The 13,708-nt window shown below is 49.0% G+C and overlaps 1 protein-coding gene across 37 annotated transcripts in view; it reads right to left on the bottom strand.

Annotated features, from left to right (window-relative positions):
- CLIP1 (CAP-Gly domain containing linker protein 1) overlaps positions 1-13,708 on the bottom strand; it is a 136,650-nt gene that overhangs the window by 96,029 nt on the left and 26,913 nt on the right. The window lies entirely within an intron of this gene.

Raw genomic sequence — 13,708 nt, 5'->3', positions numbered from 1 at the left:
ACAGTGAGAGAACAAAGGTCAGCAGCTCCTGGTAACTTTTTATGGCAGCCCAGGAAACAGACACAGTCATCTAAGTTTCTCCGCTCAAAATTAATCAGAACTAGGGGGCGGGTGCTATGGAATAGAAGGTTAAGCCTCCCCCTACAATGCTGGTATCCCACATGGGTGCCAGTTCTAGTCCCAGCTGCTCTGCTTCAGATCTCACTCTATGCTAATGCCCCTGGGAAAGCAGTGGAAGATGGTCCAAGTACCTGGGCCCCTGCACCCATGTGGGAGACCCAGAAGAAGCTCCTGGCTCCTGGCTCCAGCCATTGCAGCCATTTGGGGAGTGAACCAGCAGGTGGAAGATCTCTCCCTCTCTCTATTTCTGCCTAATAAATAAATCTTTTTTTTTTTTTAAAGTAATTAGAACAAATGGAAATCAAACCAAAGCAGGTGCCTCATCCGTCTCGCTGTGCGGCCCATGCTTCCTGAAAGGGCTCGGATGGTAGGTGTTTTTGAAGAGTCAGAGATAAATTGTGTTGTTGGGAGAAGACTCTGATTAACAGAGAAAACCGCTGGGTTGTCTGTCCCGCCGGCTGAGCAGCAGGTTCCCAGCTCCTCACGGCCACCACTGCTGTGGCTGCCGAGTGGGTCTGGGTGCGAGTCTGAGGGCCAGGCGGACAGTCCCTGCTTACTGTCAGATCCTCAGCACACGCAGCCTCAGACCTTCAAGCCGCGACTGGCTTCTGCTCCTGCACTGGTCAGGCCTCCTCCGGACACAGCTGAGAAAGGTGTGCAGTGTTCAAAAGACGCGAGAAGGCCGGGGCTGGGCCAAGCGCAGAAACTAGGCTGGCACCTTCCTTACTCTTCACGCTGGTCCAGCATCAGAGTGCCCTGGGTCAGGGGAGGACAGCGCAGACAGAGGAGGCATGGGGGAAGCTATTATGACGGCAAGAAGAAAGGATGAAGTCCAGCAGTTAAGATGCCCACATCCCATTTCAGACTGACAGGGGTCCATGCCCAGCGCTGGCTCCCAGCTCCAGCTCCCTGCCAGTGTAGACCCTGGGAGGCAGCAGTTGGCTCAAGTGCTTGGGTTCCTGACACCCATGTGGGAGAACCTGACGGAGTTCCCAGGCCTGGCTTTTTGGAGAATGAACCAGCGGATGGGAGATGGGAGCTCTATATATCTCTCTTTCTCTGTCACTCTGCCTCTCAAATACAAAAAAAAAAGAAAAAAGTATATATGTGATTTTAAATATTTTACTCAGGCAAATCAGTGAGCTCTTGGGTTCAGGTCAAGCACTCCCTAAAGAAAAATTTTTAAATCTACCACAGTGAGCAGCTACGCAAGCCTCAGCCAAATTTTTCAGCTCAACATCATAAACTCTCAAAATCTGACTACCTACAAGCCTCAGCCTGAGACATAGAACCAAAACATGATGACAGACTATGACTTCACTGTCTAATCCCACACCCTGGCTCTCAATCCATCCGAGGTATATGAATCCCAAAGCAGGGAACTATAAACAAGATTTAACGAAGGAGAAAAATCTAGTCTGTCTCAATAACAGCTAGGAGCAACAATTCCAATGCTGGTTTTTTAAATCCTCCAATTTAAGTTTCTTCTTTGTGAATTACTAATGCCTGGCATGTCAGGCTTGCTTCAAAAAATCAGGGTGGCGTAGCGAGTAGAGCCGCCGCCTGCAGTGCCGGCATCCCATATGGGTGCCAGTTCTAGTCCCAGCTGCTCTTCTTCCCATCCAGCTCTCTGCTATGGCCTGGGAAAGCAGTAGAAGATGACCCAAGTCCTTGGGCCCCTGCACCCACATGGGAAGACCTGGAAGAAGCTCTTGGCTCCTGGTTTCTGATCGGTGCAGCTCTGGCCATTGTGGCCAATTGGGGAATGAACCAGCGGATGGAACACTTCACTCTCTCTCCCTCTCTCCCTGTCCCTCTTCCTCTCTCTCTCTTATTCTGATTTTCAAATAAAATAAATAAATCTTTTAAAAAAATCAATTCACTGAGACATAAAAGAGCAAAGTCTTGGCCACGGTACCCATAAAGTGTAATGACCAAGAAGAGACATCTCTGCACTATGTTTCAAAGTCAGTCAACGTGAGGCCAGCACTGTGGCACAGCAGGCAAAGCCACTGCCCTGAGACACCGGCATCCCATATGGCTGCTCCACTTCCCATCCAGCTCCCCACTAATGCACCTGGGAAAGCAGCAGCAAATGGCCCCAGTCCTTGGGCCCCTGCATCCACATGGGAGACCTGGAAGAAGCTCCTGGCTTCAGATTGGCCCAGCTCCAGATGTTACAGCCATCTGGAGAGTGAACCAGCGAAAGGGTAACACCTCCCACCCTGATAACGCTGTCTTTCAAATAAATAAATTAAAAAAAAAAAAAAAGCAAATGTCACACTGAAACTAATCAACCCCAAAAAGCATGCGAAACGGAAGAAAAAGATGTTCTAGCCTCAGAAATAAGCTGAGCACATTTGAATTGCTGATGCTTGTGCTCACTGAATCGAGAGATTTAGACCTAAAATAAGACAAATCCCCTTCCTCCACCCTCCCAACAGGCAAGAACCATTAACACAATAGAACATTACAATTTAGAAATAATTTTGGTCCATATAATTATCCCAATTAAGCTTCACAGAACCACAGATACTATTACGCTTGCTTAACAAATGAAGAAACGTCCCAGAAATCAACAGGAGTGTTTCCTCATTTGTTAGTCACCTGCCATTTTAGTCATTCTGCTCAGAAGCAGAGAGGTAAACATAGATACTGTGATTCCTAAGCCCAAGGTCTTTCCACTAAATCTAAAATCCAAGTTAGGAGATACCACAGGTCAGGGGTTAACTCGCCCCTAGGGATGCCAGCATCCTGCACTGGAGTGCCTGCTTCAACTCCCCACTACTCCACTTGTAATACAGTTTCTTGCTAATGCGCGCACCGGGGGCACTGGGGGACAGCAGTGATGGCTCAAGGACTTTGGGTCCCTGCCACCCACATGGGAGACCCGGATTGAGTTCCAGGTTCCTGGCTTTGGCTTGCCCAACCTCAGCTGTTGTGGGCACTTGGGGAATCAAGTAGCCAATGGAAGAGCTCTGTCTGCCTGCACCTCCCCCGCCTTTAAAATGAAATGAAAACAAATAAATAAGTTTTAAAGATTTATTTTATTTATTTGAAAGGCAGGGTGACAGAAAGGGAGAGATAGAGATCTTCCACCTGTTGGTTCACTCCTCCAAAGGCCAGAAGGGCCAGGGCTAGATCGGGCTAGATCAGGCTAAAGCCGGGAGCCAGGAACTCCAACCAGGTCTCCCACGTGGGTGCAGGTCTCCAAGCACCCAGGCCATCTGCTGCTGCTTCACTGGCCACATTAGCAGGGAGCTGGACTGGAAGCAGAGCAGCTGGGACTGGAACTGGGGTCTGACAGGGGATGCAGCTCTTGCAGGCGGCGACTTAACCTGTGCGTAACTTGTGTGTCACAACACCAGCTCCATGATATTTTTTAAAACATAAAATGCTTAAGAAACAAGTGGGGGCACTCTCCTGGTACTTGGTGCTGAGCCTAACATACAAGATGCCATCTATTCATTCCGTAAGTATTTCCTGAGAAATGACTGTGCAAAGGGCACTGTTCTGTTTCTTCACCTTCCCAAGGGTACGGCAGGACCAGAGAAACCCATGGGAGCCTCAGAGAGTCCTGACACACAGTTTTGTCTTTGAGCAAAGGAAAGAGTGCTCACTAGGGAAAGGTAGTAGGGTCGTCAAGCAGCAGTACCCAGGTTTGCGATGGGCTGTGCACCCCGTGTCTCCCACTGCTTCTACCCCTCTCCCCTGTAACAACTTTCTACTCAGGCTCAGTTACACAGAAGGTCCCTAGCTATATTCAACCACTATCAACACTTTGTCAGATAAGACAAAATGGAAGGAAAAGCAAGGGAGCTTACGGTGATTTTAAAGGAATAACTAAAGAAGTGTTAACATGGGACAAGGCCTCTGAGATGGGAAGCAAGGGAAGCCAAGAAGTGGAGTGGGGCTGACAGTGAAGACACAGGGAGAGGCCAAGCAAGGAGACCAGATACGCTGCAGCCATTCGAGGGTAAACCAGCAGATGGAAGTCTCTCTCTCTCCCTCTCTCCATGTCTCTCCTCCTCTCTTTATAACTGGCTTTCAAATAAATTAAAAATAAAATAAAAAAAAAATTTTAAAGAGTTGGAGGGAAAAGGAATAGAGAACTAAGCTCAGTTAGCAGTAGAATGTAGCAGTACTGGGATGAATAAAGAGAATGCCTATCCTGCATTGTAATCAAAACATGCACACTGGGGCCAGTGCTGTGGCACAGCAGGTTAACACCCCAGCCTGAAGCGCTGGCATCCCATATGGGTGCCGGTTCCATAGCCGGCTGCTCCACTTCCAATCCAGCTCTCTGCTGTGGCCTGGGAAAGCAGAAGATGGCCCAAGTCCTTGGGTCCCTGCACCCACGTGGGAGACCCAGAAGAAGCTCCTAGCTCCTGGCTCCTGATTGGCACAGCTCCGTCCGTTGCAGCCAACTGGGGAGTGAACCATCAGATGGAAGACCTCTTTCTTTCTTCTCTCTCTCTCTCTCTCTCTCTCTCTGCCTCTCCTCTCTCTGTGTAACTCTTTCAAGTAAAATAAATAAACCTTTAAAAAAAAAAAGTGCACACCTTAGGGTTGGTGCAGTGGAGTAGTGGAGTAGTACCCCATCTGAGGAGTAAACCAATGGATGAGATTCCTCTCTCTGCAACACAGAGACAGAGAGAGATCTTTCATCCCCTGGTTTACTCTCCAGGTGGCCACAAGGGCCAGGACTGCGTTAGGGAAAGATCAGGAGCCTGGACTCCACCTCGTCTCCCACGTGGGAGACACAGGCACCACTGGATTGTCTTCCGCTGCTCTCCCAGGTGTGCTGGAAGGCAGCCAGGTTGGAAACGGAGCAGCAGGGACTTGAACTGGTGCTCATGTGGGACGCCGGTGTCACAGGAGGTGACTTAACTCGCTGCACACAAAACTGGCTCTGAGGTCTGTATTGAGCGCCTGGCTCCCAGCTCAGTCTGCTGCAGCTCTAGCTGCTGCAGGCACCTGGGAAGCGAACAAGCTCATCTCTCTCTCTCTCTGTCTTAGAAATAAACAAACATTTTTGAATTTTAAAAATTATATTTTAGGGCCGGCGTGGCGGCTCACTAGGCTAATCCTCCGCCTGCGGCGCCAGCACCCCAGGTTCTAGTCCCAGTTGGGGCGCCGGATTCTGTCCCGGTTGCTCCTCCTCCAGTCCAGCTCTCTGCTGTGGCCTGGGAAGGCAGTGGAGGATATCCCAAGTGCTTGGGCCCTGCACCCCATGGGAGACCAGGAGGGAACACCTGGCTCCTGGCTTCAGATCGGTGCAGTATAGCAGTGCGTAGCAGCCATTTTAGGGATGAACCACTGGCAGGAAGACCTTTCTCTCTGTCTCTCACTGTCTAACTCTGCCTGTCAAAAAAGTTATATTTAAAAAAAATAACCTAGGCCGGCGCCGCGGCTCACTAGGCTAATCCTCCGCCTAGCGGCGCCGGCACACTGGGTTCTAGTCCCGGTCGGGGTGCCGGATTCTGTCCCAGTTGCCCCTCTTCCAGGCCAGCTCTCTGCTGTGGCCCGGGAGTGCAGTGGAGGATGGCCCAGGTGCTTGGGCCCTGCACCCCATGGGAGACCAGGAAAAGCACCTGGCTCCTGGCTCCTGCCATCGGATCAGCGCGGTGCGCCGGCCGCCGCGCGCCGGCCGCGGCGGCCATTGGAGGGTGAACCAACGGCAAAGGAAGACCTTTCTCTCTGTCTCTCTCTCTCACTGTCCACTCTGCCTGTCAAAAAATAAAATAATAAATAAATAAAATAAAAAAAAAACCTATACATAATGAACCTAACATTTAACATGGAAAAATAATGCTGTTTTGTAATAATGTTATAAAAACAACACAAACATGCAACAGTACTGGTAAGGCTTGATTCTTAAACTGGCTGGGTGTACCTGAGTATCTGCTTTATTGTTCATTATGTGCAAACAATGGCGATCTTGTTAAACTGTAGATTCTTATCTATACATGCTCGCCCACATTTATTTCATATGAATTCAAGTTTTTAAACATGAAAATGAATCAAAATGAAGAAAGGTGACTGTGTACTGCCAACCTAAAGAGAAGCACAGCCCAGTAAAGTCTGGAAAGGAGGCTAAAACCAAAATGTCCAGGGGCCAGGCAGCTGGCACACAGCAGTTCAGACACCGCTTGGGACTCTCAGACCCCACACTGGAACCCCTGGGTTCGAGTTCCACCTCTGTTTCTAATCCAGCTACCTGCTCACGTGCACCCCGGGAGGCTCAAGTACTGAAGTCCCTGCCACGCACACGGGAGACCCAGACGGAGCTCCAGGCTCTTGGCTTCAGCCTGATGCAGCCCTGACTTGCAGGCATTTGGGAAATGAATCAGCAGATGCGAAGATTTCTGTGTGTGTGACTCTTTCAAATAAATGATATTTTTTAAAAAAATTTTAAAGAAAATGTCTAATTAACTGACATCGGAAACAATAATTCTCTGGAAAAGAGATCCAGCGAGGGGTCGGCGCTGTGGTGGACTACGTTAAGCCTCCACCTGCAGCGCCGGCATCCCACGTGGACACCTACTCTAGTTCTGATCCAGCTCCCTAAAGGCCTGGGAAAGCAGTGGAGGATGGCCCCTGCACCCACACGGGAGACCCAGAAAGAAGCTCCTGGCTCCTGGCTCCTGATCGGCCCAGCTCTGGTGATTACTGCCATCTGGGGAGTGAACCAGCAGACAGAAGACCAACCTCCCCCTCTCTCTAACTCTTCCTCTCAAATAAATCCATCTTTTGAGAGCGAGCGAGCGAGCCAGTGAGTAGGTGGAGCAGGCACACTGCTGCTGCGGAAAAGCAGTGTCACGGTCACGAGGCGGTTAGGACGTCCAAGACAATGCTCCAGAGCTCCACGCTCATGTTCCGGTTCTGGCTTCCAACAGTGACCAGAGCATCTCTGGCACTCCTCTCATAAACACACAAAGCTATATTTTATAAACTGCAGTCTCTCAACTAGCAAAGTATGAGTCAAGGGTCTAATCGCTGAATTTTAGAAATGATTTTTGGAGCTGACAAACCCGAGGACAGATCTGTAAGGCGGCAGTGACAAAAGTCACCTCCTGCACCCCAGATTTTACTCCCATAATGCAGCAGCTCTCAAAGATCCTTTCAGGGGATCAAAACCGGCTTCCTGATAATACCCAGATTTTATCTGCATTTCACTTTGTTGCTCTTTGCACTGACGGCAAAAAACCAATTGGTGGATAAAAACTGCATGCTCTCTTGAGGCAATGGAACAAAACCATGCTATTCTTTCCTGTATCTTATGCCAACAGCACTTACAGGGGAAAAAACGCCACTTTCATTTAAGAATGTGATGAAATGGGGTCGGTGCTGTGCTACAGAGGGCTAAGCGGCCAGCTGTGACACCAGCATTTCATATCGAAGTGCCAGTTGAAGTCCCTGCTGCTCTGCTTCCTGCTAACATGCCTGGGAAGGCAGCAGATGGTGACCCAAGCGGAGCCCGATACCCAAGTGGGGGACCAGGATGGAGTTCCTGGCTCCTAGCTGCTGGCTTTGGCCAGGCCCAGACCTGGATATTACAACCATCTAGGGAGTAAACAGGCAGACATTAAGACCCCTCTGCCTCCCCCAACCCCACCAGGAAGACTTTCAAATAAATAAATAAACATTTTTTAAATAAAAAGAATGTGATGAAGTACTCAATAGAGAAGAAAAATAATTAAATTTCAACACTTGGGAGCAGCTGTGTGGCAAAGCAAGTTAAGCTGCCACGTGGGATGCCGGCACTCTATAGTGCAGAGCCTGGATCAAGTCCTGGCTACTCTGTCCTTTTTTTTTTTTTTTTTTTTTTTTTTTTTAAGATTTATTTATTTATTTGAAAGAGTTACAGAGAGAGAGAGAGCTATCTTCATCCACTGATTCACTACCCAAATGACAGCAATAGTTATGGCTGGGCCAGGCCAAAACCAAGGGCCTGGAGCTTTATCCAGGTCTTCTATGTGGGTGACAGGGGCTCAAACACTTGGGCCATCTTCCACTGCTTTTCCCAGGCCATTAATTAGCAAGGAGCTGGACTAGAAGTGGAACAGCTGTGGCTGGAACCAGTGCCTATGCAGGATGTGGCGTTGTGGGCATGGCTTTACCCACTACGCCACATCACTGGCCCCTACTCTGTACATCTGATCCACCTTCCTGTTAATGTGCCTGGGAAGGCAGCTGAGGATGGCCCCTATGCTTGGGCACCTGCCACCCATGTGGGACACCTGGAGGGAGTCCCTGGCTCCTGGCTTCAGCCTGGCCCAGCCCTGACTCATGTGGCCATTTGGGGAGTGAACCAGCGGACACAAGATCAATGTCATTGACAGGGAGGAGGAAGAGGAGGAGGACAGAGAGAGAGAGAGAGAGAGAATCTTCCCCACGTGGGAGATCACGTGGGTAGTAGTCCCCAGACGCTTGGGCCATCCTCCACTGCTTTTCCAGGTGCATCAGTAGGGAGCTGGAACAAAAGTGGAGTAGCCAGGACAGGAACTGCCTTCCATATGCGCTACAGGCAGTGATTTACCCACTACACTACAGTGCTGTCCCTAAGAAATAAATCTTTAAAAAAACAAAACACACAAAAAACTAAGCTTTCAAGAGAAAGTGAGAATTTTGAAAAACACAGCTTCCTGTCAGCCTGACAGCCTCCGTTCAATACTAAGGAGCTTGGAGATGAGATCAACGGCATCAACAAACGCGGTTCTTAAATATCACACGATGAACTGTGAAAACAGTCAGGAGACTGCATAACCTTGGATCCACATTTTCCAACAAAATCACACATGTAAAGGATTATTAATTCAAAGCACAAACCAGACCAATATGTTTTATTTATTTTTTAATGGCTTTTTGTTTAAGGAAAAAAAATTCATGGGGCCAGTGCCGTGTAGTAGTAGGTTAAGCCTCCACCTGCAGCACCAGCATATCCATTTGGCCACCAGTTTGAGCGCTAGCTGCTCCACTTCCGATCCAGCTCCCTGTTTGTGGCCAGAGAAAACAGCGGAAGGTGGCCCAAGTGCTTGGGCCCCTGTATCTGCATGGGAGACTGGGAAGAAGCTCCTGGCTCCTGACTTCAGATCAGCCCAGCTTTGGCCATTGAGACCATTTGGGGAGTGAACCAGAGGATGGAAACCTCTCTTCTCTGTCTCTCTCTTTGTGTCTATAATTCCGCCTCTCAAATAGTAAATCTTTTTTAAAAATTCATTCATGTCATTTTGGATTCTAAGAAACTATGACATATTAAGTTTTGGAGTGGTATCAAAAAATAAAATCCACAATTATCTGAAAATTCTGCTAAAATATGTTTTTCCTGGCCTATATATCTGTGTGACACCAATTTTTTTCATATAATTCAACCAAACAACTTATCACTACAGATTAAATGCAGAAGCAGATGGGAAAATCAAGTTTTCTTCCACTAAACCAGAAATTAAACAGATTGCAAAAATGTAAAACCATGCCATCTTTTGATTAAATTTTTGTAGTAAAAAATAAGAATAAAAAAATAGGGACCAGCACTGTGTCAGAGCAGGTAAACTGCCACCCACAGTGCCAGCACCCCAAATGCTGCCAGTTCAAGTCCCAGCTGCTCCACTCTGATCCAGCTCCCGGCTAATGCACCTGGGAAAGCAGAAGATGGCTCCAGTACTTGGGATCCTGAACCCACAAGGGAGACCCAGGAAAAGCTACTGGTTCCTGGCTTCAGCCTGGCCCAGCCTGGCTGTTGAAGTCATCTGGGGAGTGAACCAGAGGATGGAAGATCTCTCTCTCTCTCTCTCTCTCTCTTTCTCTCCCCCTGCCTCTCTGTAACTTGGCTTTTCAAATAAATAAATATTTTTTTAAAAAAATAGTTATTCTGGAATGAGTATTTGGAGTAGTGGACAAGTCACTGCTTAGAATGCCTGTATCCCATACTGGAGTGTCTGGTTCAAGTCCCAAATATTCCACATTTCTGATCCAGCTTCCTGCCAATGCCCCTGGGAGGCAGCAGATCATGGCCCAAGTACGTGGATCCCTGCCACCCACATGGGAGACACAGATGGAAATCCTGGCTCCTGGCTTTGGCCGACCTAGGCATTGTGGCAGTGAACCAGCAGATTGAAGATTTCTCTTTCTCTCTCCCCCTATCTCTTGCCACTCTACCTTTCAAATAAATAAATCTTTAAAACTTCCATTTCATTAGGGCTTCAAGAAGCATGTCATTCTAAGAAGTTCAGAAGTGTAAAAGACTTGAATGCCAAATGAGCCAGTTTAGTATTTACTACTTTTTTAGAAGATTTATTTTATTACTTATTTGAAAGGCAGAGTTACAGAGAGAGAGAGAGGTCTTCCACCTGCAGGTTCATTCCCCAAACGGCCACAACAGCCAGAGCTAGGCCAGGCTGAAGTCAAGAGCCTGGAACTCCATCCCGTCTCCCACTTGGCTGAGAGAGACCCAAGCATTTGAGCCATCTTTCACTGCTTTCCCAGGTGCATTAGCGGAGAGCTGGATCTGAAGCAGAGCAGCTGGGACTTGAACATGTGCCTATATGGGATGCCAGTGACACAGGCACTGACTTAACCCACTGCAACACTGGGCCCAACGATTGCTATTTTGTTTTTGTATACTTGGTTGTTACAGCAATACATTAGGAGACTGAGTAACCCCAACAGTCTGACCTGAGCAATCCATGAGAAAACCTAACGTAAGGACACAAGCAATAGAAACCTTTATGCACTAACACTTGAATATCTATACATGGAACAGGCCATAGCGCACCGGCCGCGGTGGCCATTGGAGGGTGAACCAACGGCAAAGGAAGACCTTTCTCTCTGTCTCTCTCTCTCTCACTGTCCACATTGCCTGTCAAAAAATAAAAAATTAAAATAAAATAAAATAAAATAAAATAAAATAATGCTCACTAAATAAAATGAATGAGAAAAATTAGTCTCGAGTATTTTAGTAACTCTACAAACCAGGAGGGTGAAGTGTATCCAGTATTAACAGACGCTTGCTACAGATGACAGAAACATGGCACAGATCTAAGCTCAAAAAACTTACACTGCGGTGGGGAGAGAAGACCCCACAGATGAAAAGTGACCCAGACTACAACACAACTCAAGAGAAGTGCCTCCCTGTGGTGGCCCTGGAAGTGCTCGAGAAGACCAGAGGATGCAGTGGACGGGCAGAAAGAGAAGGCTGTACAGTGAGTACAGGAGTACAGGAGTTGCCACTCCAATTTTTAAAAAGAAAAAAAAAAAGTTTCAGAAAAGACAAAAGAAAGGGGGATGCATAAGACATGTGGACGGAAGAGTGAGCTCAGTGTGACCAACATCAGAAGATCTCCGTAAGACATCAAGTTACAAAGGTCAGGGCTCCAAGATTCTTAGAGATCAAGCCAAGACATTGGCTCTATCACCGATTTTACTTGCCTTACACTTCAAATGAGCAACTTCCTTTACCTCAAGATTCTACTGGTCCAAAATAAAACATGTCCATTTCTAAGGGCAATACCCAGATACACAGCTGCCCTAAAGCAGTGGTTTGCACAATGTGTGGCATCAGCATCACCCAGGAATTTGCTAGAAATCAGCGTTCAGCTTACTGGTTAGGACGCCCACATCCTGTATCTGAGTGCCAGGGTTCTCTGTTCCTGATTCCAACTTCTTGCTAATGTGTACCCTGGGAGGCAGCAGTGACGACTAAAGTGATGGATTCCTGCACCCACATGGGACACCTGGACTGAGTTCCTGGCTCCCACCTTCAGCCTTAGCCCCAGGCCTTTGCAGGCATTTGGGAGTGAACCAATGGATGGCAGCTCTCTCTGCCTCTCAAGTAAACTTAAGACAAGACATTAAATAAATAAATAGAAAAGACATAAAGGGGCCCAATAATGCTGGCATCCCATATGAGCAACGGTTCATATCCTGACTGTTCCACTTCCAATCCAGCTCCCTGTTAATGTGCCTGGGAAAGCAGTGGAAAATGGCCCTAATCCTCCTCCTTGCGGCGCCGGCACACCGGGTTCTAGCCCCGGTTGGGGCGCCAGATTCTGTCCCGGTTGCCCCTCTTCCAGGCCAGCTCTCTGCTGTGGCCAGGGAGTGCAGAGGAGGATGGCCCAAGTACTTGCTCCCCTTCCAGTCCAGCTCTCTGCTGTGGCCTGGGAAGGCAGTGGAGGATGGCCCAGGTGCTTGGGCCCTGCACCCCATGGGAGACCAGGATAAGTACCTGGCTCCTGCTATCGGATCAGCGCGGTGCGCCGGCTGCGGCGGCCATTGGAGGGTGAACCAACGGCAAAAGGAAGACCCTTCTCTCTGTCTCTCTCTGTCCACTCTGCCTGTAAAAAAAAAAAAAAAAAAGATGCTGGCTAAGAAGCCCACGTCCATGTGGGAGTGCCAGGCTTCGACACCTCGCTCCAACTCCTGCTTCCTGCCCATGTACAGCAGTGATGATTCAGATAGTTGGGTGCCTGGCACCCACATGGGAGACCTGGATTGAGTTCCCAGTCCCTGGCTTCTGCCTAGCCCAGCCCCAGCTGTTGCAGACATTTGGGGATCAAGTCAGCAGATGGGCATTCTCTTTGCCTCTCAAATAAATAAATGAAAAAAAATCTTTTTTTAAAAAAGGAACATCTACAAAAAACAGGCTGTGGAGTCTGGTACCAACATGCTTCATGGGGGGTAAAAAGAAACAGCAAAACAAAATTGTTATAGTTTGGGGGAGAGATTAATTCTTTCAGCTTAAACGCAGGAAATCAAATAGAGAAGAAGACTCCAATTCCGACTTCCTGTGCCACTTCAACAAAAGAGGGGAAGGCCTGACCCAGTCTGCCCTGGCCCCTGCCCTCTCGGGTGGCACGAACGCTCCCAGCCAAGGCCTCACCTGGTCGGCCCTGGCCCCTGCCCTCTCGGGTGGCACGAACGCTCCCAGCCAAGACCTCACCTGGTCGGCTCTGGCCCCTGCCCTCTCGGGTGGCACGAACGCTCCCAGCCAAGACCTCACCTGGTCGGCTCTGGCCCCTGCCCTCTCGGGTGGCACGAACGCTCCCAGCCAAGGCCTCACCTGGTCGGCTCTGGCCCCTGGCCACAGTGTTCCCTCCTGGCACAGGTTTATGTCTGGAGATGTGAAAGAGCAGACTTACAAAACAGGCAAAAGGGGCCAGAGTCCCTCACAGCTGGGGTGGTCCTGACACACACCCTTGATGCTGCCGCCCACACAGGGTCTGTGAGGGGCGATGAAGCCTCGGGGAGCCCTAAGACCACAGGACTTGCTCCTGACCCTCCCAAGGGGCTCAGCATTTAACCAAGAAAGCAGCTGCCGTTCGAAAGCATCGTGGGAAGAGAAGCACGAGGATGCGCGCGTGCACCTGATCCCGGGAGAGCTGAATTTACGACTGCCTGAAACGGAGACGGAGCAAGTCGTCCCCACCACAGGTGCAAGCATGAGTCATCACGGGCTGTGCCCTGGCAGCATAAATCTACGTACTCAAGCGACAAAACCATTCGTCTGAAAGAAAGAAAAAGGTGAGAGGAGATGATTTATCAAGTGCCTGCGCCTGGCACCCAGGAACCACGGGGTCCTGGAAGTCTC

Source organism: Oryctolagus cuniculus, chromosome 21, assembly GCF_964237555.1.
Source record: "Oryctolagus cuniculus chromosome 21, mOryCun1.1, whole genome shotgun sequence".
In the NCBI taxonomy this organism is placed as follows: Eukaryota; Metazoa; Chordata; class Mammalia; order Lagomorpha; family Leporidae; genus Oryctolagus; species Oryctolagus cuniculus.
Note: the sequence above shows the minus strand (reverse complement) of the source record. Positions and strands in the feature narration are given on the sequence as shown.